The sequence below is a fragment of the Sciurus carolinensis genome, chromosome 18 (assembly GCF_902686445.1).
Source record: "Sciurus carolinensis chromosome 18, mSciCar1.2, whole genome shotgun sequence".
Classification (NCBI taxonomy): domain Eukaryota; kingdom Metazoa; phylum Chordata; class Mammalia; order Rodentia; family Sciuridae; genus Sciurus; species Sciurus carolinensis.
In genome coordinates this window covers 14,636,444-14,663,716 of record NC_062230.1, presented here as the reverse complement: position 1 = coordinate 14,663,716, position 27,273 = coordinate 14,636,444, and the positions used below count along the sequence as shown (strand labels likewise).

General features: G+C 56.3%; 1 protein-coding gene across 5 annotated transcripts in view; it reads left to right on the top strand.

Moving 5' to 3' along the window:
• Elfn1 (extracellular leucine rich repeat and fibronectin type III domain containing 1) overlaps positions 1–27,273 on the top strand; it is a 64,352-nt gene that overhangs the window by 19,490 nt on the left and 17,589 nt on the right. For 4 of the 5 annotated variants that reach the window (XM_047533667.1, XM_047533666.1, XM_047533669.1 and 1 more), the window contains exon 2: positions 17,506–17,652. The gene's annotated coding sequence lies outside the window, so the exon portion shown is untranslated. Of the gene's footprint in view, positions 1–17,505; positions 17,653–22,131; positions 22,243–27,273 lie in introns of those variants that run through there. The other variant, XM_047533670.1, reaches the window with a different exon arrangement.

Genomic DNA, 27,273 nt, shown 5'->3' with positions numbered 1-27,273 from the left:
TGAATAAATATCTTTGTCAATTTCTAGGATGATGAAATGATTATTTTTGAGAATTTTGATTAGTTTTATAGCTGTGTTTTGACAAGAGGACTTGACAATCTTTTACTACACTCTGCTGGAAGTTCCCCCTCCACGATATGCTCTTTTAAAAACATTTTTATTTTTTCAGTGCCGGGGAGTGAACCCCAGGTGGTTAGGCACATCCCCAGGCCCTTTTTATTTTTTATTTTGAGACAGGGTCTCATTAAGTTGTTTAGACTGGTCTCAAACTTGTGATCCCCCTTCCTCAGACTCCTGAGCTGCTGGGATTACAGGTATGTGCCACCATACCCAGTGAAACAAAGCTTTTAAAAAAATAACATGTAGCTCCATGAAATATCACAAGATGAAATCCATACAAGAACCACCTAGGTCAAGAAATAAAATTATGACCTGCGTCTCAGAAATCCTCCATCCTGTGTCTGCTGATCCCCACTCCTCTTCCTTTCCCAAGGGGAAACATTATCCTGATTTGCAGTCCTGCTTTCGAATTTGATATGGGTGGAACCACAGTGGTACGTGTTCTGCTGAGGCTGGCTGCTTTGCTCAGAACAGTGTATCTGAGAGTCAAATGTTGTAGATATAGTCTGATCATTTTCAGTGCTGTGTAGTGTTCCACTTATCTATTCTACTATTGGTGGACACTTGGTTATTTAGGTTTTCAATGATTATTGATAGTGCCATAAACGTCTCTGTACCTACCTTTTGGTGGACATACGTGTTCAATTCTACTGGACAAGTACCTTGAGGGGGGTCACAGTAGGGTTATAAGTTATTTCCACTTTCAATTTTAGTAGATGTCACAAAACAGTTTTTCAAAATGTTTGTACACTCCCATGAGCACTATGTGAATGCTCTGATTGTTCTGTGTCTTCGCCAACTCTTGATAGTTTCAGTTCTTTCCATTTTAACCCTTCTAGTGAGGGCTTTTTTTGTAATTATATTGGCCATTTGGATATCCTCTCTTGCTAAGTTTGTGTTCAAAACTCTTTTCTATTCTTCTCCTCCATTCCTGTCTTTATCTGATACATTTGTAGGAACCCCTTCTCTCTCAATTCTTTCTTTCTTGCATTGCAAATTTGCAATATTTGCATTGCAAATATCTTCACTCCCTGGTTTGCCTTTTCACTCTGCAGTTCTGTCTTTTAATGAGAGGATGCTTTTTGCTGTAAGGTACATCCTTCATGATAGATACTTTTGGTTAGCTCATAAATATTTTACCCCTCATGTTCTTGAAGATGCTCCTCCATGCAGTTTTCTGGAAGCCCTGTTGTTTTACACTTGACATTGGAAACATCCGTCCACCTGGAATTCATTTTTATCTATGGTATGAGGTAGGGATCAAGTTTCAGTTCTTCCCATCTCTGTTAATCCAGTTGGTCCTTTACTTTTTATTGAAAAGTGTCATCCATGTTTGATGGCCTTAGTTTATTCAGACTTTTTGAGATAGTTGTACAGTTCCAACTCAATAATACAGAGATTCCATGTACCCATTATCAGTTTCCCCCAATTGGTAGCATCTTCCAAATTATAGCACCATGTCACAACCAGGGTGCTGACAGCAGTCAATTCAGATTCAGCGAGTCCCATCCCACAAAGGTTTCTCACTGCTCTTTTCCCCCCACTGCTGGGTCTCTAGCCTGCTCAGCAAGTGCTTTACTACTGAGCTGCTTTCACTGAGCTTTTTTATGGCTGCCTGACTCCAGCCTCCTCTCTGACCCTGCCTCCACTAATGTGTTCTCCATTTCTGTAATTTTGCCATTTCAAGTGTAAAATATAAATGAAATCATCCAGTATTTAACTTTGGGGGATTAGATTTGCTTTCACTCAGCAAAACTCTCTGGAGATTCATCCAAGTTGTTAGGCTTATCAACAGTTTCTTCTTTTTTAAATAATTGAGTGGTGACATCATTTTTCAACCTGGGCCTCTCTATATGCTCTACTCTATCTAGAGTGAACACACATGTGTGGGTACACTCTGGTGTGTGTGTGCAAGTGAGATGCAGGGAACAACAGATTCCCAGCTCAGTCCCCAAAGGCATGGCTTGCTAATGAATGGCACATGTATTTCTGGGTGTTGGGGATATCTGGGGACTGCAGACTGACCCTGCTGCCCAGGGTCTGCAGAGGCTCAGCTGGGCAGCTTCATCCTACCTCAGCTGTGTGATCCCTTCACCTTTGAGGACAGGTCAGAGCCAAGGCAGTGATAAATGAGGACCCTTTGGGCCATCCAAGCACCCAGCCTCCTGGAAAGTGCACCAGGGCAGGAGTTGGGGACCTGGAATCCAGCCCTAGAACTCTGCATTCTTGGCACATGAGCTTCACAAATGAATAAATGGGTGGGTAGGTGGATGAACAGGCAGATGGAAAGATGGGTGGGTGAATGAATGGATGGATGAATGACTGGATGGATAAGGGATGGGTGGGTGGATGGATGGATAAGTGGATGGGTGGGTGGATGAGTGGTTGGGTGGATGGATGGATGGATGGATAAGTGGATGGGTGGGTGGGTGAGTGGTTGGGTGGATGGATGGATGGATAAGTAGATGGGTGGGTGGGTGAGTGGTTGGGTGGAGGAATGGGTGCATAGATGAGTGGATAGATGAATGCATGGGTGCGTGAATGGGATGGATGGACAGATTGGTGAGTGAATGGATAGATGGTGTATGAATGGATGTATGTATGAATGGGTGGGTGGATGGGTAGGTGGATGCATGGTTGGGTGGATGAATGGATGAATGGATGGATGGATCAGTGCCTGGGTAGATGGATGGGTAGCTGGGTGAATGGGTGCATGGATGGGTGGATAGATGGGTGCTTGGGTGCATGGTTGGGATGGATGGATGGATGAACAGACAGATGGACATAATAAACACATTTCTGAATGACGTAGGATGTAGAATGAATGATGAACGTAGATGTCCCTACAGGTATTTGGAAAATGACATCGCTATGCATGCAGGTTTGGAAGAAAGCATAGAAGCCCCCAAATCAAGAGACTGACATCACCAATCTGCACATGGAGATCATAAAACCCAGAGAAGTGACTTGACCAAACTCATAGGGTCAGGCAGTAGCAGGGCTGGCCTTGAGCCCAGCTCTGCCAGAGGCCAGATCCAGTTTTCTCCCACCATGCCCTACTCGGAGAAGTGGGCTCTGAACCAGGTCAGGGGCCCCATGGAGCTGACTGAACCCAGCAGACAGGAGGCCAGTTAGAGACCCCTTAGAGGATGCAGGGTGTGGGGTCTCTGTACGTGACTGCCACTGGCGGCTTGTCAGCCTCGGTGGGCAACTCCCAGCAATAGACACTTATTGAGCACCTCTTGTGTGCCTAGTCCTGTACTAGACCCTGAGGGATTCAAGTTGGACAACTTGTGGTTTGTGACATTGGGGACTTTCATGTCCCCTCTGTTCAGCTGTAGAATGGGGCAGGGATTAGATCGGTGCCTCTGCAGACGGGTGGGCTGGACTCCAGCCTTCTGGGCCTGCTCCTGCCACCCAGTCCTTGTCCAGCCCCAGCTCTGCATCCCACATGTTGGCCACTGGGGTAGCTGTCCCCTTGGCCTGCGACGAGAGTGAGAAATGAGGGCCTCGCAGATCCCGCGTGGAGGACGGCTCCCTGAGGGGCTGTCTTGGCTCTGCACCCAGGATGTCACCAGGCTGTGTCTAAAGGCCGGGCCAGGGAGCCCAGGAAATGTTTAACTTTGAAAAATGGACCTTCACAGCTCATTAGGCCTCAGCAGCGTGGCCCGGCGGCCTGGGGAAGAGCGAGATGCCAGGGCATGAAATCGCTGAGGTATTTAAAGGCCGATTCTGCATTCCTGACCAGCGAGCAGCGTCTGCCTGCCGAGCCCAACAGTACCAGGCTCTGGCTTGGGCGGGTGCATTGTGCCCATGAGCCCAGAGCCCAGGGTGAGCAGGGTGACTGGTGGGCCAGAAGGACTGGGCTCCAGGGCTCCTGTTGTTTCCCAAGCGCTGTGACGTGAGCCCACGTTGGACCCTCCTGCTGTCTGTCACTGGCTCTGTGACCTCAGAGACAAGTCACTTCTCGACTCTGGGCCTCAGTTTCCGTAATTCCATCGTGGTCTGTGTGCCAAGTATCACTTCAATTCTTGAAAGAGGGAGCTGGTTATAAACTGCCCCAGACGGCAGCTGAGGGGCACTCGGGGGCACAGGAGCCTGGCTCAGGGAGACGACTGCAGGGCCAGGCCTCAGCCCACTTGCAGGCCCCCGGCAGCCCAGTTAGCACCACGAGTGGCCGCAGGGTCTGGCCGGGCTGCTGTGTGGGCCCTGGGAGTCTACACATCATCTGGGGGTGCTTCTGCCCCCCAGCCTGGCAGGTGGGGCAAGGACAGGGAGCCAAGAGGTGGACTGAGGGGCACATCTGCATGGAGCCAGGAAAAGACAGCCAGGAAAAATCAGAGCTAATCATCAGAGGTGGCCACTGCCACGGCTCTCCAAACACGGAAAATTGCATTACGTTGGCCTCTGGTCTTCGTCCTGCACCAGCTGCAGAGTCGTGAGCAGGCAGCTGGGGGCCAGCGACCTGCCGGCCTGCCCGGCTGCAGCTGCCTCTGGCTGGGTGGGGCTGGAGCGCAGGGCTGTTGCAGGAAGTTTTCTGATTCTCGGGGCCCTGTCCTCAATCCTCACCAGCTCCAGAACTTTCTGAGGGCTCTGTGACCTTCGGCAAGTTACTTTCATTCTCTGAGCTTCTGTTTCCTTAATTGGAAACCAGAGGCGCTTCCTTAATTCCGACTGACCTCACAGAGTTGTGGAATTAAGGTGGAAGCCTGGGTGGCTTCCTTCCAAGGCCCTGTAGGGAACAGTGGTGCTGCCTGCCATGTTGGTGGGGCACTGCGTGGGTCGAAGTCCTGCTCTGCTGCCTGCCGCCTGGGCTGTTACTCTCAGAGCCTCAGTTTTGTCATCTGTACAGTGGGCACAGGTCAGTCTCCCCCTGCTAATGTGACTGAGGGTTCAGCCCCACCCAGGCAGGCCCATCCTGACCCGCCTTGGGGTTGGGGCCTCAGGAATTGACTGCCATGCTGTTGGTCCCTTGGTGGGCAGGTGCTGGGCTCTGAGTACGTGTGGTTTTTCCTTCCTCCACATCTTCTTGCGTTTTGGTAGGTTCTGGGGGGCGGGGAGCCCAAGCCCTGGAGATGTTTACAGCTGTATGGTTTCATTCAGGAGAACTGGGGCGCATTCAGAGCCCTGGAGAGCTAGGAAGAAGTGGGGCTGGCCTGGAAGGAAGGGCAGAGTCCTGCCAGGGCTCAGAGCACTGCTCAAGCCAGCAGGCGTATGCAAATCCCGTGGCGTGGGCTCCACCGCCTCTGTGCCGATGGTGCATGCTCCACGTAGAACATGAACTTGTGTGGGCAGGGGGATGCACACCCAGCTGCGTGTCCTCACACGAATCCGGACTCTGCACAGGTGAGGCACACTTACAGATGTGCCCGGGTGCACAGTTGTGTCACACCCTGGTGGTGCCACGGCCCGTGCAAACGCACAGGGCTGCAATCTACACACGTGTGTGTCCTCCATGCGTCCAGACAGCTGTGTGCACCCACACTGGCCCCTCCTGCTCATCCCCATGGCAACCCAGCAGTGTCCTGGTGAGGCGCAGAGCAGGTGTCTGGGAGACCTTGGTTGGTACCAGGAACCACGTGATGGGCTCCCCAGAGCGGCCGGGCCAATCGGGGACCCTGGGCAGAGGTTCCAGGCTGGGGAAGCCTTCCGGAAGCCCCTGTCTGGCTGTGATTTGTGAAGGATGAGCAACATACCCCTGTCTGGCTGGACTGCCTGCCAGCTCAGCACTGACCAGCCCTTGTGGGACACACTAGCAGAGAGCCCTTGGTCTGTAGTCTTGATCCCTCTTTCTGGGAAGGGAAACTGAGGCTTGATACTGCTGCCTCTGTGAGCCCCCAACCCAGGCAGACACAGGCCCCTCGCCTTCCCTTCCCACCTCCACGGAGGAGGAAAGGAACTGCCCCCAGCTCCAGCTCCAGCTCCAGCCCCCAGGCTCAGGTGAAGGAGAAATGCCAGCACCTTAAAACCAGTGGCTCCTCTGCCAGGTGGCTCCCCTGCTTCCCTTTGCCATTTGGCTAATTGTTAAAGACCTTTGCTGCAAGACCCGGGGCCCAGCCCCTCCCATCTGCCTGTGAAGTCATCTGCTCAGTTGGCAGGGTTCCCATGGCAACAGCAGTGACGTCACAAAGGGCTGGAGGAGGATGACTGGAGGGAGGCTGGGGTGAGGCCGGGAGGGAATTCCTGGTTTCTCGCAGGCCTTCTAGAAAGATGAAACTCTGGACACCAGTCACCCAGTAGGCATGGGCTGTGACACCAGAAAGAGGTTCCCATTCTTCCCTTCACTGCTCTGAGTTACAAAACCCCTCTGTGAAGCCATTAGCTTCCCTAGGACCCGGACCCCCTCCTGCCCAGGTGCCAAGTCCCTTGCAGGAGCAAGGACATGAGGCATGAGCCTCAGATGCTGGGATGTCACTATCACATGCCTGGCTGGCCCGACTGCTCCTGCCAAGGACTGCCCGGCTTTGAGGGCTGCTGACGGCTCCTCACCAGACCATCAGCCATCACCCGACTCTGCCCTTGGGCCACATGGGACCACACTGGAGCTTCTCTTTGGGCTGGCTTAAGAATAGTCTCAGGAAAAGGAAACTGTAGGACAGGGTCCCCATCAGACCCTGACCCTGATATCCATAGCAGCAGCAGGACCACCAGGTGCCCCTGCCCAGCAGGGGCAAACGCCACTCCCTGTAAAAATGGAAGCACAGAGCAGTGCTGTAGAGGGCACTTTGCATGCATGCACCTTCCGCTCAGGTCCTCCATCCTTGCCGCTCCACAGGATGGCTCAGGCAGGGGTCTTTAGGCACCTCTGTGGCCACAGTGGGCTTGTGGTGCTGAGATGTCCCTGGGAGGGAGCCCTCAGAAGCACAGGGCAGGTGTGGTCACAGGCCCGGCTGCATCCTGCCCGGAGGCAGAGAGCAGATGCCTCCTCCCCACTTGTAGAACCAAGCGTGCTCTGGCTGAACGGCCTCACGTTCATTCATTAGCAAACGTTCACTTGGCAAATACTGTCGGGCCTCCCCCGTGACTGCGGGAGAAGGCAGTGCCGGGAAATGACTGTGGGGCCATGCACTGGCGGAGGTAGCGGCTCCTCTAGATGGAGCAGGCTGAGGAGGCTCCTCGGAGAAGAAGACACGAGGTGGCTCGCCCAGGCGGAGGCCCAGGCCTGCTCCCCTACTCAACTCCGAGACCTTGAGAAACCATGGTCCTCCTAGACCTGGGCTTCCCAGCAGGGTCAAGGATAGCGGGGAGGGACACCAGAGAAAAGGAGAGGATGGGCAGAGCAGAGCGTACCCCACCCCCTTGCCAGGAGATCCCAAGTCAGGCTCCAGGAGGGAGAGGCAGGCACTCAAGCCGTGCTCCTCGATGGCCCAAGACTCTGCCTGCCCCTGCCCAGCACTGGCACTCAGAGCCCAGGCCTGCTGATGATTCTGTCCCTGCGCCCCTCTGGGGCGTCCAGGTTCTTAGAGGGGTGTGTGCAGGAGGGAGCACCTGCTGGGAGCACCAAGCAACCCCCCTCCTCTCTCAGCCTCCACTGCTCCCCACCCCTCCAGGAGGGACAGACACCTGCAGGCTGACCCTGCTGGCTCCTGGAGGCGCTCATTTGGGGTTTGACCCTGTTTCCCAGGGTCTGGCCTCCCGTACCTTGTTCCCAGGGTTCAGCATGAGAGAACCGCACACAGGGGCACCTCTGCCCAAATCAGTTCACATTGCCAATAGGATTTCAGGCCCGAGGGTGGTCCCTGCCTCCGGCCCCCTGTCCTCTTTCTGGGACTTCAGCCTTTGCCACGTTCAGCAGGGACAGGGATGCAAAGTGGAACACAGGTTCCTCCCCTAGGCCACCAGCCTGCTGGGAGCAGGGTGGCAGGTTTGAATCAAGTGACTTTCTGCCCCTCGGTTTCCTCCCCTGTGTGTTGGGTTTACTGAGAAGCTCTGCAGATTCTTGGGGTTGGGGTGTGGAGAGATGAGGAATAAGGTCTGGCGTATAGTCAGTGCTCCATCAACATGCCCGCCGTCCTCGTCACAGTGGGGCTGAACTGAGGCTGGCTCAGGAATCGCTGGAAGAGAGCAGAGAAACAGGCGCCCCTGCTGGAGGTGCTGGGACCGGGCTTCCCGCAAGAGCTGGTCTGGATGATGCTGGAGGGAGGAGCAGGAGCCATGGGACACAGCAGGAGGAGGCACCGGTGACTCTCCTTCCTGTCCCCAGGGAGTGCTCAGGCTGCCCCAGCGAGAGTCTTGGGGATGTTTTGCATCTGTATAGATGTCTCTTTTATTTCGTGCCTACATTTGAACATCTCACCAAATTTTCAACCAAGCCAATTAGAGTCCAAGGAAACCTCAGCCTTCATTTCAGGCAAACAAGCAAATTTCAAGCCTCATTTTCATATTTCTAATAAGCACTTATCAAATTCACAGCTCTTACCTGCGATTCGTCAGGTTAATGCCTTCGGAATATTCCTGCCCCCCCGCCCCCCGTAGCAATTTTCTTCGCCTGCCTTGCGCAGCTCAGAGGGGAGCTCTCTCACTGACTTTGCTAAGCAAATTAGCACATCAGCTTCCTGGTGGGGCGAGGAGTGATTGTTTGGGCTGCCAGCGAGAGGAGGGGTGGGGTGAGGGGTCCCCAGGCATCCCCAGCACGAGTGCAGTTTTCCCACAGCATCCAGAGCACTGTGCCATCCCGGGCCACCAAATGCTAATTAGCACCAAGACTTTATACTGCCTGGCATTTAAAGATGCATACGTATAGATGTGTATTTTCTTTTTTAATTTTAAGATATATAAATATATTATATATATATGCTCTACCTAATGTGTTTTTTCACTGAAGGAAATTAAGAAAATGCTGAAAGGAACAATAAGCTGTGGTTTGTCCATCCAGAGAAGAGCTTCAGAGGTAGCTCCGTCCTTTGAGGGTCTGTTTGTTCCAGGGTTTGTATCACCCTGCGAGAAAAACTGATAAGGAATTAAAATTGTGAGTTTTTCTGCATGCAAGAAAGTTCACGAATCTTAAGCGTACAGCTTGGTGAGTTTTTCTCAAAAGGTGTAAGTAGAACCCAAATCTAGAAAAAGAACCAGTCCGACCCCCAAAGGTACCTTGGGTTCCTGCTTCTGGCTTCTATGGGCTTGGAAGAGCTGCTCCTGGTTTGGCACTTGGTGTAAATGGACCCAGACACGTGTTCATTGTCTCGCTCCTGTCGCACAGTTGACTGTGAAGTTCATTCTCCCTGCAGGATGCAAGAGAGCCGCTTCATCTTCACGGAAGGGTAGGATCCCAGCAAGGACATCCCTCAGCTGACTCTACCTTCTCCACCAGGGGCTTATAGTTGGGCTACTGTGAATACTGTCACTAAGAACATCCTCATACATGTGATTTGAGGATATGCGTTCATCTCCATCTGTGCTGGGAATGGACTTGTAGGGTCTGCTCATTCATTGATCTTCAAAATTCCCAGGTTGAAAAACATGCATTAGCATCCTTAAAGTGATCATGCAATATTTAAGAAGAAGCGGGTGCCGTGATGGATTTCGTCTTTCTGCTGTGGAACGCTTTGGTGGTTTTCAATCTTTGTTTTCCTCTTCTATATCCAATGGCAATGGCACTCTTGGGCCAAACACTCACTCTTTTCTCTCTTTGGGATTATTTCCTTATGATGCATTCTCAGGAGGAGGACATCTGGGTCAAGGGCAGGTGCACCCACAGCCCTGTGCTCTTGTGGACTGTCAGGTGTTGCCGACAGTGTATACAGTGGAGTGCACTGTGTATGCAGAAGGGAAGGAATCATTAGGGGACCTGGTGTGAAAGAGTTGCAGGACCCCTGTCGAGGGGAGACAGCAGCACCAACCCCGGGAGCCTGGGACCTTCTCTTCCCTGGTCCCAGTCCTCTCTTGGCATTCCCGGTCAGAGCAACCAGCAATGCGTTCTGGCTGCCGGTGTCTGAATTCTTATCTAAATGTAATTGGCATGTGCATATTCCTTTCCAACCTCATTCTTTCTGTCAACATTATCTGGGGGAATTTACCTGCCTACCATGAATGGCGCCTGCTTGGTTTTTTGCAGAATATTCCGCTGTAGGCGTGATTGTGGGCTGGTGCGGTCTGGGGCTCTGTTACCCATGCTGGAGTCTCTCTGAGGCTAATTTCCAGGAGAGAAATCATGGTCTCAGGCATGTGCAACCTTGTGCCAAACTGTCCAAAGCAGTGGGAGACTCCTTGCCTTGGTACAGCGGGGCTCCCTACAGCTCCATACTTTCTCCAACCCCAGGACCAGGGTAGACTTCGGGTCTCCAGGGTATCCTTTTAATTTGAATTTCCCTGATGCATAATGCGGTTGAGCCTCTTGGGGTCTCTTGGCCACATGGATGTTGGTGGAGCTTCTTCCAGACCTCTCCTCATTTAATTACCAAGGTGTCTGTATTCTCCCGATCATTTTATAAGAGTTATTTCTAGATTTGGAATGAGGTCCCATTGCCTCAGAATAGATAGAAGATAGATATCTTCTAACATTTTGCTGGCTCATGTTTTTATTCTATTTATGGCACATTTTTAAGAGCAGAAATACTTCATTTTCCTGTAGTGATATTTATCAATATATTCTTGCAAGGGTGGGAAGAAATCTTTCCCTGCCCCCATATCATCAATATATTTTCCCATATTATTTTTTTAAATGTACAGTTCTTTTCTCTTTCTTTTTCTATATTGGTTTGATGCGTGTTGTGAGGAAGGGGTTCGACGTATCTCCCCTTTTCCTGGTGATGTGTTGTCTCTCAACTGTTATGCCAAGGGCTGGTTCCCAGTTTCTGGGTTTTCTGTGTTTCAAGGGTTTATTCATCTAATCCTGTGCTAATTATCTTAGCTTTATATCCAATTATAATTTCATGACAGAGTAAGACCACCACTCAACTGTGTTCTTTTTATTTAGGGTCGTTCCTGGCTCTTTACCCTTCCATATCAATTTTAGAATTGGTTTGTCAAGTTCCACAAAGAGAAAAAAAAATACCACTGGGATTTTCATTAGGTTGAATGGAATCTATATATCAATTTGGAGAATCTTGATTTTATAAAATCAATGTTCATTTTTAAGTTATCACAGATGTATAGAAACCCAATGTGCATTTGTATGTGGATTTTCCTTCTAGAACCCCAAGGAAGCTCTTATTAACTATTATTATAATTTCACCTTCTTTTTGAATTTTATGTACACAACCAGATCATCTGTGAATACCCAGAGTTCCGTTCCTTCTTGAGTCTTAGAGTTTCCATTTCGTTTTCTTGCCTTACTGCAATGGCTGAGACCACTAGTACAGTTTCAAATAGAAGTGTTCATAGCAAGTGTCCTTGCTTTTGTTCCTGATCTCAAAGGAAAAGCTTTAGTTTCAGCATCACGGGTGTTGACTGCTGTAAGTGAGGCGTATTGATTTGTCTTGACAAATGACTTTGCAAAAGAATTGGGCCAACTTTACCACATCTCAGAGCTGTCCTGGGTGTTACCTTCAGTTTTGCTTTTCGTTTTTACTGTAGTTGTTGTTGTTTAGGTCATTGTTTATTTGATGAGCCCAAGTGATATCTCACTGTATTTTGTAAAAATCTGCAATTCCCTGATGAGGCGAGAGGCGGAGTTTATCTGTTCATCACCTGTACTTTCTTTGGGTCTGATTCTGAACCCTTTTGGCGACTGTTGCTGAAGCTTCCCTAACCAGTTTGAATGAGTCTGCTGCTCGATGAAGACATAAAGATCCTTCCCCTGCCACGTTCACCATGAATGTTTCCCTTCTCTACTGTATAGCTTTTCATTTCTGTGGATTTTCAGTTTTCCTTCTTCTTGTTTTTATTTGGTCAAATCTGCCTCTCTTTTCTTTTACAATTTATTTTATTCCTTCCGAGCTTGGAAATCCTGTCTCTCTCCTGAGGCCTGATAAGTATTGGATTCTGTTTTCATCTGGCTTTTTTAATGGCTTAATATTTCATATTTAACTGTTTACTCCATCTGGAATTGACGGGGCTGTGGGTTGGGAAGTGAGGAGTTAATTACCGCGTGCAGTTTAGCAGGGGACTGGCCTCACTTGCACTTCAGAGTCTCTGGGGTCTGACTTTCTGCGTCTGTGCTGAGCGGGGAGAGATTAAAGGAGGGAAGGAGGTGGTGTCCTGTGCCACCAGCTCTGGGGTTGAGCCTAATTACCATTGGGACTGTCCCGTTGCTGCTTTGCCTGAGCTTATCAAAAGCAAAGCACTCTTAACCCAGCTTGGTCACCTCCCTGGAACCCAGGTGTCTCTTCATGTTTGAGACTCAGTTTGTCATCTGTTCAGTGTGTGGGGGGGGATCTAATTGCACCTGGGCTGGGGAGGACTGTCCCTGAAGTGGACTTGCTAAGGATCTGTCCTGCAGAAAACAAGAGCCAGGAAGACTTGGGACAAATCCCAGCTCTTCTGTGAGACCTTGGGCAAGTGACATCATTTTTCTGAGATTCGGTATCTGAATCTGAAAAGGGGATAATAGTACTGTTGTTCCCACCTCAAGGGACTTGGGGACGGTTCAACAAGACAACCCATGAAATTGCATGGCACTGGGGGGCCCTCCAATAGCACGGCACCCCCGTTGCTGTCTGTGAGGATCTTCCTTCAGAGGCAGGGCCTGCATTAGCCCCGCTGTTTCTGGGCGTTGGACCCTGGACCAGCTGTGAGGGGGCAGGGGAACTGGCTGCCAGTGTCCTGGCACATGGGCCCAGATCTCTCCCCAACTCTGAGGGGACTGTGTCTGTCCCTCCTTTCCCTAGACTGGGTGGTCAGCGGTCTCTTTGTCCCTAACCCAGGCAACAGGATCGGCATTGCCTGGAGATGTCTGTAATGAGCACACACACATGTCACACATGAGCGCGTGTACCCTCACACACCTGCATGGACACACCTGCAGATTTGTAACCAGAGCCTCTGTCTACACATGGTCACGCCTAGACACATCGACTCAGGCACAAGTCATGGACAGTGTCGTCCACACACGCCGTGCTCATGCTGGCTCCTGGCTTCTGCTGCAGCCTCAACCCTCCCTGGACAGCTCCTCCTGGACCTCCTGGGGACACTGCCCAATGTCCTATCCACCAACAGGGCCCAGCTCCTTGTCTTGGCCAGGTTCATTCCTGGAGGTCTGTCTATGGCCTCCTCCAGCTTCTTAGCCCTGGGACATCTATACTGTATTCAGGGTCTGCACAGCAGGTTCTGGCACAGAGACCATCTGTGGCCAAGAGGGTGGGGTAGGTGTGACCAGTGGGTCTCAGCCAGGACCCTGCTGCTGTGGAGCCCCTGTGCACAGAGAAGGAAGGTAGGTGGGGCCTTGAGACCTGCCTGAGGCCCCCCAAGAAGAGCCACAGTCAGACCAGGTGTGGGTCACCCTGGGTGCCCAGGAAAGCCCCTCCCAATTGCGGCACAGGTTGACTGGGGACTGTGGTGGTAACCTGGGGTGGGTGTGGGACAGATCAGCTCACCAGCCCACCTCTCCCGCCCGGCTTATCCCCCTCACCCCAAGATTCCCCTGAAGATGTCTCTGAGTTGGAGAACCCTCACCACGCTGTCCCGGGGAGGTCCACGCCAGGCCTGGGCATCCTCCCCCGCGGGGTGTCTGGCGCACAGTGGAAGGCAGGCGGGGACTTGGGTCAGAGCACCTCCTGCTGGCTGAAGACCTACTGTGTGGCAGAGCCAGGACTGGTGGGCCCTGCCCCCACTGGGTGTCAGCTCTGTCCAACGGGACTCCAGGTCAGCTTGGGACCTGGTGGAACCCTTGGAATGGTGGACAGGGTGACACGGTAGCTGGGCTGTGAACAGCGGTGAGAAGCCAGTAGGGTAGATCTGGGACCGAGGCTCCCAGGCAGGGGGACAGCCGTGCAGGGAAGGGTGGGGGAAGGACATCAGTGGTGGAGGACTGAGCTTGGAGGGGCCAGAGTCCAGCTCCAGGTGGGCGGGTCATGGGGGTCGGCACAGGGCAGGCGGGCAGGGCGGGAGGTGGTGGGGATGGCGTGGGGCGGGGTGGCACAGCTGCGGGAGGCCGGACTGCTGGCATCAGCAGGCACCCCTCCTCCCACCTCGCTAAACAATCATTGCACAAAATATGCAAATGGTATAATTACTGTTATTTGTTTTGCTGATATAAGTGTTTGAAATGCAAATGTCAAGTTTGGGCGCTGTTGGTTTTCCCACCCCTCTTACCCGGACATTTGCAAGTCGATGAGTTGTTCCCCATCCTAACAGGAGGAGGAGACTGGGGTGCCCCCACTTCTGAGGCCCCCCGGGGGCCTCCGGGCAGCATCCATGTGGCTGCCCAGGCCCCTCTCAGCTGCACACAGTGGTGCCCGAGAAAGGAACCCTTGCTTCCTCTTCCCACCTACCAGCTATGCCATCTGGCCTCTGGGAGCCTCAGTTCACCCCTGCGTAATGCGACCTGCTGGTTCCTGGGACTGTCTTGGCCCCATCCGGCCCCAGGCGATTGGGTTGGTGGGAGTGGGCCTTAGTTCCCATCTGTGACTTTCCCATCTGTAATAGGCACTTGGAGTTCACAGAGGGACCTGGGGGACCTGACTAGCCCCCCGATATCGTAAAGAAACCTGTGTGTGTGTGTTGTCTGGGGTGGTGGCCCACACCTGTAATCCCAGGTGCTCGGGAGGCTGAGGCGGGAAGGATCTCAAGTTAAAGGTCGGCCTGGCAACTTAGCTGGACTCTGTCTCAAAACCTAATGGGGCCGGGGATGGACCTCAGTGGTAGGGGCCCCGGGTTCCTTCTCCAGTAAAACACACACAGCTGTGTTATTTCCAGGGGGTCCTGAATGGTCACCTCTGCCGCCCAGATGACCTCTGAAGCTTTCCGGCTGTGGTTCTGGACCAGATCAGGGGAAACTAAGGCGGGAGTTTCAGGGGCTTGTCAGGGGCGCACCAGCAGCTGGTGTGGTTCAAAGCCTGGTCCTATCCCAGTGCCTACAGGTGCCACCTCACGCCCTGTGGCTGGCTAGGCCACGCCTCTTTTCTGGGCCCAACAGCTCCACCTCTTCTGAGTCCCACTTCAAGCTGCCTTCATGGGCCACCTGGATCCAGGCCAGATGCAGACCCTGCGCTGCCTCTGTCCCAGCAGAGTCCCCAGGGCTGCAGCGGCCTGTTTCCCAACTCCAGCTTCAACTGAGCTCCCTCCGCCAACACGTCCACATCTGTTACTGACGCAGGCGCTTCAGACACGTGGATTTCCGGTGGTAATATGAGTGCTAACTTAAAGCCGCCTTGAATCACCTGCCTTCCTGTGGAGAGACAGCACAGCCCCAGAGGACCCCCCTGCCTCCTGGCTCCTGGGGGGTGGATGCAGGGGCCTGCCTCTCCCTGGCCTGTGAGGCCTCCTGCTCAGCCCCCTGGACCCTGCCCTGGAGGTCCCGGCGGGGTGCTGCACTCAAGCTGGACTGGGCCGAGGGATGTGTTGGAGGCTCAGGCCTGGTGTGGAGAGCAGCGGGTGTGTGTGTGCATGTGTGTGCGTGTGTGCTCCTGCGGATGCACACACATGCTTGTGTGTGTGTGCCCACGTGCGTGTGCACACTTGTGCTCATGGTGTGTGGTGGTGCTGCTGGAGGGTGAGAAGCTCCGGGCACTGGCCGTGAGCCACACAGAACTGGCCCCAGCCCCGGAGGGCCCGAGGCCCTGGACCCGCCCAGTGACCTGGCCCCTGCCGGCACAGCTCGGGGTGCAGGACCTCCTTGCTCTGCCTTGGACAGCTTCTCTGGGGAGTCTGAGAGCTGAAAACCGGTGCCTGGGGTCATGCCACGCGCAGTTCTCGGAACTCTCTGTCCTTGTCAAGTGGGGCTCTGCGAAGCTGGGCTGGGTGCACCAAAGGGCAGTCCTGTCCTCCCCTGGGGCTGCCCTGGCTGCTGGGTTGGGGCACCAATGCCCAGTGTCCAGCGTCTGTTCCTGCAGTGCTGGAAGCTCAGGCAGCCCTGGGCTGACAGGGTGGCCCGGAGAGGGGCCTGGAGCAGGGCGGGGAGGAGAGCAGACAGGGGCACTCCAGGCAGGGGACCTGTGGACAGAAGCCTTGGGAGGAAGCGTGTGGTCCTTGGCCCCTGGGCTCAGCCTCAGCCTGGAAGCCTCCTGCTGTTTTTATTTCAATTACCTTTTCCAAGACAGGTTTAGCCTCATTAGCATATTCAAATAGAGTCCATTATTATTTGAATTAGCTGTTAAGTAATTAGCTCTAATTGATGAACATCCCCCCACTTCCCCACATATTTTTTGGTTATTTACATCCGCTTCTAACCAACAATTTTAGGTAATTACATGCCAGTCACTGCTCTATTTGCACACACATGCACTTCCTCCGTGACAGGTTCCTCCTCGCCTGCCTTTCAACCTCACGGCCCCGGGTGGGGGCCGGGGTGGGCGTGGGCAGGCCTGGGCTGGGGACTCCCGCCAGGGCCTCCCGAGGTCAGCACAGTGGGGCCCCACCCACCTGCCAAGACTGCATCCGGCAGATGCCACCTCCTCCGGTCACTCACCCTCCCCCACCCTGTGGCGCCTCCCATGCGGCCCTTCACTGAGCGCTCAGAGCGGTGGCTTCAGGCCTGGGGCTGGGCCTTGTCCACATGTGGCTCTGTTACCTCATCCAAGCCGCGTGACCCTGGGGAAAAGGATCCCCCTCCTCAGCCTCAGTGTCTCTGAACGCTTCCTCCCAGGGAGTGCAGAGCCATGTGAGGTGGCTCCTGGCACAGGTGCGGCCACTCAGCTGCCTGGGGTGGGGGCACTGAATGCATGAGCAAGCCACGTCCCCTGGGCAGGCCAGGGTCTCAGCCACTTGCCCGTGCTGGGCCTTGGCCAGGTTTCCTCACTCAGTTTCCTCCAGCAGTGCAGGAGGGTCTGGTCTACACTGGTGTCCTGCCCCCAAGCAGCAAGTCCTGAGGTTGGGAGGGACCTGCTGGGACAGAGCCTGGGGTCATTGCTTAGCCAGCTTGGCTTCCATCTCATGGAGGTCAAAGGAATCAGGGGAATGCTGGACACAGGGAGCCGTGAATGTCCCCACTCTGCTGGCCTCAGAGCTTCCAGAGCTGCAGCCCAGAAGTGGACCACAACCTACCCCAACCCCTGGCCACAGCAGAGTGGCTGAGGATGGAACTGGTGTGGTGACCACCTGCTCCTCAGTGTCCTGCGGCCCTGCTGCTACCTCAGCCAGCTCCCTGCACCTCTGCCTCAAGGGCACATGCCTCCAAGCGTCAACCCCTGGTGCAGCAGAAAGTCCCCTGCCCTCCTCTGTCATGCAAGTGTGACCACAGTAGTAAAATGACACAGGACCAACACCTGGTGGCTCTGATGGACAGGACCTTCTGCAAGCTGAGACCACTATGAATGTGCAGCCTCAGACCTTTCCTCTGTCTCTCTGCAGTTGGCGCTGCCTTGGTGACCATTTGTCCTGCTGTCCGTACTTCTGTGTCCTGAAGCCAGGAGAAGATGCCCGTGACCCCTGCAGGAAGGAGCCTACTGGCCTGTACTCCTCAGCTGTGCCGGGTGGCTGACGGGCCCTGACCCACAGGTAAGGGATGTTCTTGCTCATCAGGCGCTCGACAAGGGGCAGGGCCACCTCCTGAGGGACTGCGAGGCAGGCGCTGGGCGGGAGCAGTCCCGGAAGGAGACGAGGCCGAGCCAGATGTCCTTCAGGAAGGAGTGTTGCTCAGGGACTGAGTCCTGGCCAGAGGTACTGTCCCCACAGATGGACGAGGGCAGAAGGGCTGCCTCAGGACTGAGCAAGAGCAGCTGGGGGTGTCGGGAGCTGGAAGGGGTCCACATAGGTGGGGTCTCGCTCAGAGCTGTCACAGTCCCCCCTGACAAACCAGCACAGCCCTGAGATCGATGTGCATTAGTGTGGAGCCACGTGGCGTGGCCCGGGTGACGAGGTGGATGTTGGCTTCGTCCTGAACCTAAGGCAGGTTCTCTCATGGAACAGTCTCCAGGAGGCAGTGACAGGCCAGGTGCTGTGGGCCCTGGTGGTGATGTGTCTGCTGGGAGTCTCACCTGCAGGTGGCAGGTGGCTGGCGGGGCTCACTTCCTACACTCCTCACAGGCTGCAGATGTGCCTCTTCAGACGACTGTACTTTGAAGTCCTCCTGGCCATCCTTGATTGCCCAGTTCTGGGACTCACACTAGGTTCAGATGCAGATGCGTCAGCTCAGCATATTGTCCTGCAGAGCTGTGTTGTCATACCTCATGTGACCAGGAGGAGGTGCTGTTGGGAACCAATGCGGTACTTCCCCCCACCACACCCCTGCACTGGGGATTGAACCCAGGGTCTCTACCACTGAACCACATCCCACTCAGCCCTTTTTATTTTTTATCTTGAGACTAAGTTGCCCAGGCTGGTCTTGAACTTGAGATCCTCCTCCCTCAGCCTCCCAAGTTGCTGGGATTACAGGTGCGCCCCTCTGTACCCAGCCAATACTTTGAAAAGTTTGGATTTTAAGCTCTGGGTTTTCCCAGTGGGTTGCCTGCTTCTGTGTTCAGCACTGAGGTTTCTGGGTTTTGCATTTGTTCAAAGTGATTGAGGGCTTAATCATGGCTGGTTTTAACTTGGGACTTAGCAGGGCTCTCTCTTTTGTCGCATGGGGAACAGAGGCGTCTTGAATCTTCCTAGGCATGTCTTTTCCACTGGCGGTCATATGGCTGCCAGGCTTCTCAGGAAAGCAGGTTGGACTTGGCTCTGGGAGGGTCCCAGCGGGCTTTGCTCCCCTCGCTCCTGTGGTTAGAGAAGTTATCCAGGGGCCCCACTGGCCTGGCAGGGTGGGTTCCATGAGCAGCCTAGGGCCAGGTCCAGTGGGAGAAGCCCTCAGGGTCAGCCATGCCACCCCCATGTTACAGGTGGGACACAGGCCCAGAGGGTTCCCAGTGGTTCAGTCTGGGGATGGGTCTCTGGCTCTGGCTCCCTGGCTTTCTCCTTTCTCCTGCACACGGGTGCAGCCCCCTGGGGTTTCACCGGGCGGGAGACCGGTTCCTGCCTCGGTGGCCTTTCCTTCTGTCCACACATCAGTGGGACAGCCTCTGAGCTGAGTGCTGCCCCGGGGAGGACAGGGGCAGTGACCAGCTCCAGGAGCTGCTCCCATCCCAGGAGCAAGGCGCCCCAAGACCAAACCTGCATCTAGGAGATGGGAGACTGGTGACCAGGGAGGCCTCTTGGAGGAGGTGACCACCCTCAGACAGAAGAGCCCACACAGGAGAAGAAAGCCGTGCAAGACTGCGGGGTCGGGGAACGCGAAGATGGGGTGTCGCTCAGGGGTGGGCTCTGAACAGGGCAGAGGCACCGTGGATCCACCAGGTCACTGTCCCTTCAGACTCTGAAAGAGCACCAGCCATCTGCCAGACCCGGGTCCAGGCTCTCTGGCAGGCGCAGACATGACTGAGGGAGGGGCAGCAGCTTGGGCCACACTGGTCCCCTGAGACCCCTGTGGCATTCAGATAAACCCCAGGCTGCAGTGGGATGTGGCTGTAGCGGGAACAGGCCTGGTGGAGCGTGGAAGTCTGGGAGGTGGACAGCGGGGCGGTGCGGACCTCAGGCCAGTGGCGCACCTGGGTAAGATGGCGGGGTCCCAGCTCCGCCCGGCCGCACTGGCCCACCCGGGCACAAGGCAGTCACTTCCCCTCTCCCACGCCCGCTGTCCGTCAGCGCAGTCGGACTGACCCGCTCTGCCAACTTGGATGCGGGACGCCGGCACGTCACTTTCCGGCTCGTCAGTCTGTCCGTGGGGCTGGCTGTCCTCTCCTGCGGGGTGAGCACCGGTGGAATCACGAACTGCCCAGATGCGCGGGTGCCCGGGGCCCTGCGGGGGCCGTGCCTGCCCCGAGCCTGGGACGGGCGCCCCGCTGGCTCGGGGACGTGGGTTCCAGAGGGCTCCGGCTTTCCTTCCTCCCTGACCGCGTGGCGCTCTGCTCTGCCTGAGCCTGGCAGGTGGCAGACGCTGAATAAATGTTTGTTGAATGGATGGGACGCTTCCCAGCCCAGGTACCCGGCAAGGCAGGTGGCGGAGCAGATGGCCCTCGGGGCTCCCGCGGCGGGTCTGACGGAGGCGCCCGGCTCTGCCAGGGCTTCCTCAGGAACTTGGGGGTGGGATGAACTGTTTCCAGGATCCCGTCTAGCTGCCTCGCTTTGTCACCCATGAGTGAAGTTTCTGGGCTTCTGTTCCTCCTCCTCCTCCTCCTGGTTCTGAGTCCCGAGAGCTGCTTTCATTGAAGCAGTGACTAAGAATCCGGAGTGGGCAGATCTGCCTTCCGATGACCCCAGGGGATCTTGGATTGGACACTCTGTCTGGTACCAGGGGATAGAGGGACAAGCCATGGTAGGAGACAGTGAGACAGACAGACAGACAGACAGGAGGAGTCCAAGTGTGGATGGAGGTGGAGCCGGACTCTGCAGGACACTGGCCCTCTGTGGACCTTGGTCTCCTCTGAGAAACTGGGATGACGCCGTCCCTGGCAGAGGGCCGCAAGCTGCCACTGAGAGCGGGGCAGTGTCCTGCGACTTGCCCAAGGCCACCAGCAGAGGCTCCCCGTGTCTGCCCCTCCCCCGCCGGCTCCCTCCTGCCTCCGGGACAGTTGTTTTGCTGCCCAGGGTGACGGGGGCTGTGGTTGGCCTGTTGAGCTGCTGTCCAGAGATCAGCTGGCAGCTGCAGAGCAAGTAGCCCAGGCTAATTAGCAAAAGGTCAGGCCAGCTCCTGGAGGTCCCACCTTTGAAGTCTTCCTCACGCAGGCCGGCCGGAAGGAGCCGGGGACTCCGGTGGCCAGGACAGCTTCAACCCCTGCCCACAGCTTACTGCCTAATTGCTCAGTCCACGACGCTGACCCTCGGCCTTCTGGAAATTCTCCAGCCCCAGGAGGATCCATTCCCCTCTCCAGGCTGGACAATCCCCCTGGACAGTGGAGATGCAGCCCCCAGAATGCAACGGGGCTGGTTATGCCCTTCACCCGTGCAGCCCTGTGCCCGGGGCAGATGCCTGGGCAGGCTCCCACCCGGCCCTACCAGCGCACCCCTGAGACCCCCTCCCTTCCCACGGGTTCTGACTGCGTCTCTCTAAATCAATCTATTTTTTTTTGAAACTTAAATACATTTATTTAAAAAGGAAGCTTTATAGCACTATACAAATTGCAAACAAGGCTCCCTTGCCATAAATAGAATTCATAATCATAAAAATAAATTCAGTGGAAAGAAAACAATGTTATTAAATTCTAGTTGGATGCTCCAGCCCTGGGGGAGGCTCGGAGCCCAGGGCTGCTATTGCTTTATTAAAAAAAAAGAGAGAGAAAGAACATCGAGTGTACAGAGGTGTTCAAGACTCACCAACCCCAATATGAGACTTTCTTTCTGATGTGATCAGAAACATTGAAAAGAATTAAATTGAGAGTAAAAGGATCCAGCATTATTTTATATTTTGTCAATTAGGAATTGAATTTGGTTGTGTAAGGCAGAAACCAAACCACTGTGTGGTTGAACCCCATGGGGGGTGGTTTATTTTTCTCATGTAAAGAGAGGGTCAGGGGGATTGATGCACAGCTTTGGGAAGTTGTCAATGATTCAGGTTCCTTGTATCTTCCTGTTGTGTCATTGGTAGCATTTGTTCTCATGGTCTCAAGGTGGCTGCTGCCCTCCAGCCATTGCATCTGTACCTCAGAAGAGAAAGAGGTAGAAGAGGGGAGAGGGGAAGGAGAAGGGAGTGTGCCAGCCAAGTTTGTTCCTTGTTATGAGGAGGACAGCAGAGGGCACCGAGCCCATTCTCCTGCCTACCAGGTCTCATCAAACAGTTCATCCATTTGCTGTTACTCAGCTGCTTGGCGTCTACTAATCGCTCCTGGCACGCACAGTCCGTGCTGGCATTTGTGAGATGAGTCATAGCTCCACCCTGGGGCGTCCTTCAGGGCCTCCCTGCCCCTAGCCATGTCCTTCCCTCTTCTTCCCTCCACCCCTCACTTCTCCTGCTCACAAGTCCCCACCCAGGGGCAGCCCCTGCTCAGTCTCCTCCTGTCCCCCACCCAGACCCAGAGCTGCGGGAGCCCCTGCAGGAGCGTCCAGGTCCACCCAGCTCTGCCCTCCTGGGCTGCCAGCAGGACCAGCCTGGGCTCCTCCCTCTCCCATTGGCCTCAGGTCTGCATTGGTCTTTTCATTTCCTTGTGGGGTTCACTTCCGGGTTCCTGTGACTTCATTAGCAGGGAGCGAGCCCCTTGTCACAGCCGCGACTGGCTCCTCTCCTCACACACCTGCCCCTGCCACTGGCCTCTGGCCCTCTCTTTGGCACCCAGTGCAGGGGACCTGCCCAGGCCCAGGTCTAAATGTAGGCCCACTGCTAAGCAGCTGTTCCATCTGAGGCAAGTTGCTTAACCTCTCTGTGCTCTTCTTCGGTGGGATGGCACTGGGGCAGCTCTGGTGGCTCTCCTTGATTAAGTGGGCCTGTGGCAAGGGGCCCTGCTGCGCCTCTTCTCCAGCCCTGCTCTCCCGCCCCTCCCTCGGCTTCCCTCCGTCTCCAGGTCCCCTGCTGCTGGTGCCACAACGGGGTGGTCCAGCGTCCCAGTCCAGAGCTCCCTGGGCCCAGAGCGCCACCCGCGGGGCCAGCATCCGCGTGGTGAGGCCTGGCTGGTGCCGGGGGTTCCTGGGGGCGGGGGGAGGCAGCCAGCCCCGGGGCAAGTGTGGGAGCCCCCGGCCCGGCCTTGGCGGCCTCTCCTGCGCGGGCCGGCTGTCTGCGTGGACGTGCGTGTCGCGCCCCGTGTCTGGCTGCGCTCCGCCCAGGCCCCGCCCGAGCACATGCACGTGCGCACGTCCACGCGATGCACGGGTGACCGGCCCGCCCCTCAGCCCCCAGCCCCACCTCCCACTGTGGACCCGCAGCCACCGTGGGCCTGGAGGCGGGGAGGCCCTGGGGTGACGCGGAGGCGCGGGAAGTCCCGCAGCTTCCCGCTCTTACAGCAGCGACCCAGGGCTCAGCCCGTCCTGCTTCCCGCCAGGACACGCTGGGCGGAAGCGTCCTGTGCATCCCGAACACCTACTGCGTGCAGGTCCTCGCCCAGCCCGCCTGAGTGGCTGGTGTGGGCACCGCACCAGGGACAGAGGGGGAGGCCCAGCGGGGGATCCCAGTGGCCCCTGCAGCGCCCTGGCACCCGGACAGACTCGCGCCAGGACACAGCTGACTCTGAGGCTCCCAGCTGCCCAGGAGGGGAGGGGAGGCCGAGGGGACTGGAGAGGCAAAGAGGAGGATCCCCAGGGGCGGGGGATGGTGTGAACAGTTGGGTCTCCACAGCACACGTGCAGAACAGTAGGCCAGGGTGCCGTGGTGGGAGGAGGAAGAACGGACCTGGCCCAGGCGAGCTTGGGGACGGTGTTCCAGCTTCTTTCCTTCCTGTCCACTGGATATCTCCAGATCCTGCTGAGCCTCTTCCCTTATAACCTTTTCCCCCAAGAAGTCCCTTTTAAGACAAGTTGTTGAAACAAAGTCCTTCAAAAATAAGGTAGTTTAAATAAGATAGAATTTTGTTTCTTATTTACAAAAAAGTCCAGAGGTTAGTGACCCAGGGTGACTGTTACAGTCGCCTATGGTTTCTACGTCTAGAACCAAAGTGGCTGCTCCAGTTCCCACCATCACATCCTCATCCCAAGTAGACAAGAAGCATCCATGCCTGCTCTCTAAGGGAGTGATTCGACCCTGGAACATGGCAACTCCATTCACATCCCACTGGCTGGGCTCTGCCCACAGGTCATCCCTGGCCGCCAGGGCGGCTGGAAGTGTAGTCTGTAGGTGGACCTTGCTTGAGCTTGGGGCTTTACATTTAAAGGGAGAGGAAAAGAAAACGGTGAGCGACCAGACGTCTTGGCCTCACATTCTTAGGCATCCTGAGCCTCAGGACCTTGAGGGAGGAGCAGGAAACGGGGCTGAACCCCAGGGCCTCACCTTGGCCCGGCCTGACTGGCGGAGAAAACCAGCAGCGCATTGGGAATGGGGAGGGCCCTGGAGGGAGGCCACTGTGTAGAATCCAGTGTCCAGACCTGTGCTCTGCTTGGGCAGAGGGGGCCGGCTCAGGGTCCCACTGAGCCGCTGAGGCCAGGAGGTGCCTGACCCAAGACCCTTACGCCTGTGCTCTGGCTGGGGAAGCCGAGGCCCAGGCCGAGTTCACGCTAATGAGAGAGCCGGGGAGGTCTCTGGAAGGCCTCCTGCCCAGCCCTGTTGGCCGATTCCCTCCTCCTGCGCCGGCGTGGACCTCAGCTCTGACTGCTGTGGCCTCCGTGGGCAGAGGGTCCCGGCCGCCAGCTCATCCTCTCCTCTTGAGTGCATCCATTCTGGGCCCAGATTTCGGACATCCAAGGATTGGTGCCCCTGCATAGGGTCGCTGGACCCCGCCCCACCAGAGCCAGGCTGGGCTGAGAGGCCCCCTCTGGGCCTCCTTCCTCGGCCAGGGTCCTCCAGGCACCCTGTCCATGAGGGTGCCCGCCTCTTAGAGATGGCCGCTCCCCAGCCCCACGGCCTGGCCCCACAGTGTGGCTGACCCGACCAGCGTTCTCCACCGCACTGACCCCCGCGGTCACTGCAGGTCTCTGGAGCCGTCTTGAAACCAAAGGCAGCAAGACTCTGCTGTCCAAGTACTGGGGTCAGGCCAGGAGCCAGCGCCCGGGACTGGGCCTCCTGGCCTCTCCCCTGCGGCCGCAGCCTGACCGCCACACCAAATCCAGGGAAAGCAGAGGCTTTCTCGGCCCAGAGGTGAGGCTCGGCCGTCGGGGCCTTGGAACGTCCTCTCTGCACGGCCGGAGCTGCCCAGGAGGCTGCCCCTGCCTTGACTCCCGCCCCCGGCCTCCTCCCGGCCTAGGAGGAGGCCGCCACCTGCAACCAGGGCCCAGCTGGACCCTGCTGCCGGGCTGCACCACAACCTGCTGGGACGAGGAAGGGAGACCAGTGGCCCGCCTGCCTTGATTTCCCCGGAAGGCTTCCCAGAGGCCCCCTGCCTCTGCCGCCAAGAGGCCGCAACCTCGGATCTGCCCTGAGGGCCCTCGGCCCCCCCAGCGGAGGACCCCAGGGCTTGAGCCAGGGCTGGAGGCAGGAGGAGGACCAGGTGACCCTTGGCAGACATCCTGCGCCAGAGCCGAGCGCCCGGGTCCCCGCCGAGCTTCTCAAAGGCCTCCCTGCAGGGGTCTCGGCCCTGGGGCTCACCCTCCCCTTCCTGGGCTGAACCCGCGCTGGAGGGTCGGGGATGCAGACCCGCCCTCAGCGCTGGAGGCCTGGCCGGGGGCGGGACCTGGGGCTGTGCCGCCCACCGCCACGCCCCCCGCTGGCCGAGCCTGGGTCTCCCGGTCTGTGTCCACTGTGCCGGCACCTGCGGGCTGAGCCCCGCGGCCGTGCCTGTGACCCCAGCCCAGCAGCTCAGCGAGACCCTGTCTCCTAAACAAAAAAATCAAGAACCCAGAAGGGCCGGGGACGCAGCTGGGTGTAGAGCACCCTGGGTTCGGTCCCAGCACCTGCCCCAAAAGCACCTCAGAACATCACCTCAGAACATCGCGGTGACTAGTCTGCTGTCTCCAGGGCGGCGCTGGCTCCCACCAGGAGCTGGAGGACCGAGGGATTCAGCCACTTGCCCGAGGCTCTCTTCCGCTGGGCCGCAAGTTGGGTCTGCCCGTCTGCAGAGCCCAAGCTGCTGGCCCTCCCTCCAGTGCCCCCAGATGGTACCAGGGGACCAAGGGGACTCAGCTGCAGGGCCAGTGGCTCTGCCTCCCCCAGGCCCCTTTCCCTGAACTGTACCTGGGGAGGCACAGAGGAGTCATCCTGGAGGGGAATCAGGAGAACAGCCACACAGTGGTTCTGCCTCAGCCTTGCTGTGTGGCTCGGGGAAAATCTCTTTCCCTCTCTGGGTGTAAGTCTGTGGGTGGGAGCCCTGAGCAGGCAGAGGCTGAGGCTGGGAGGTGTCCTGTAGGCATACTGGAAGGCTCTGTTTCAAGGGCCCAGTGGAAGCTGCTGGCAGCCTTGTTTGCACATGGCAGATGGCTTCCGGCTCCGTGTGGACGGTGAAGATGGAGCCAGCCCAGGCCCCAGAGGGCACCTGCCGCCTGTCCTGACTCCCATTCTGACCCTCAGGGCAGCAGAGGCTAGGCCTGGCCAGCGTGCTCGGGCTAGGGGGCATGGGAGGGGCGGGCTGCCCCTGGGCCATCTGAGGCTGGTCGTGGTTCCTTCCCTGCCTGAGACGCAAAGGAGCCCTGGGAAGGGAGGAGGCCTGAGCTCCGGACCACGCGGCCCCAGCCCGGGATCCCGAGTGGTCCTGCCCTCTGTCCCCACCTTCCCTCTGCCCAGCGTGGCTCTGCGTCACACTGTCCAAGGCCTTCGGCTCTGGGACTCGCCGCCCGCCCTGGAGCTGGCAAGTCCTGCCCTCTCTGGCTCCAAGGGGTGGACAACCTCAGCCCAGCCGTGGGCGGGGCCGGCCTTCTCCCCACCGGGCAGGAGAGAACAGCGCGGGAGAACTGGCCTCGATGGACACGGACCTCCCGGACCCGGACCCCAGAGCCGAGTCTTGGAAGCCTGGTGCCTGAGGGACTCGACAGCTGTCCCGACTGAGGGGTGGTGTTCGTCCCTCTCCCCCCGGTGCTAAAGTGCCCCCGTGGGTCCCGCTTTCCTGCATCCCTGCGTGGCCAGGGAGCGCCGTCCCACGCTGCAGCCCGATCCTCCTCAAAACGCTCCAACGTGTGCCATAAAAGATTCACGACGGCTCAAATATTTAAGGAATCCCTAATAAATATTTCACTAATTCTAAAATATTTAATATGACCAAAGGTATGAGGAATAATACAATGAATACCTGAACACTTGCCCCTCCCAGGGCAAAACCGATCCCTGTACAGCGGAGCTCCCTGGGCACCTGCTCAGATCCCCGTCCCTCCCTGCTTTTCTTCAATTTTTTGCGGGGGACGGAGTACCTGGGAATGAACTCAGGGACACTCGACCACTGAGCCACATCCCCAGCCCCATTTTGTATTTTATTTAGAGACAGGGTCTCACTGAGTTGCTTAGCATCTCACTTTTGCTGAGACTGGCTTTGAACCTTTGATCCTCCTGCCTCAGCCTCCTGAGCCACAGGGATCACAGGTGTGGGCCACCAGCCCAGCTTCTTCAATTTTATAATTGTGGTAAAATACATATAGCATAAACCT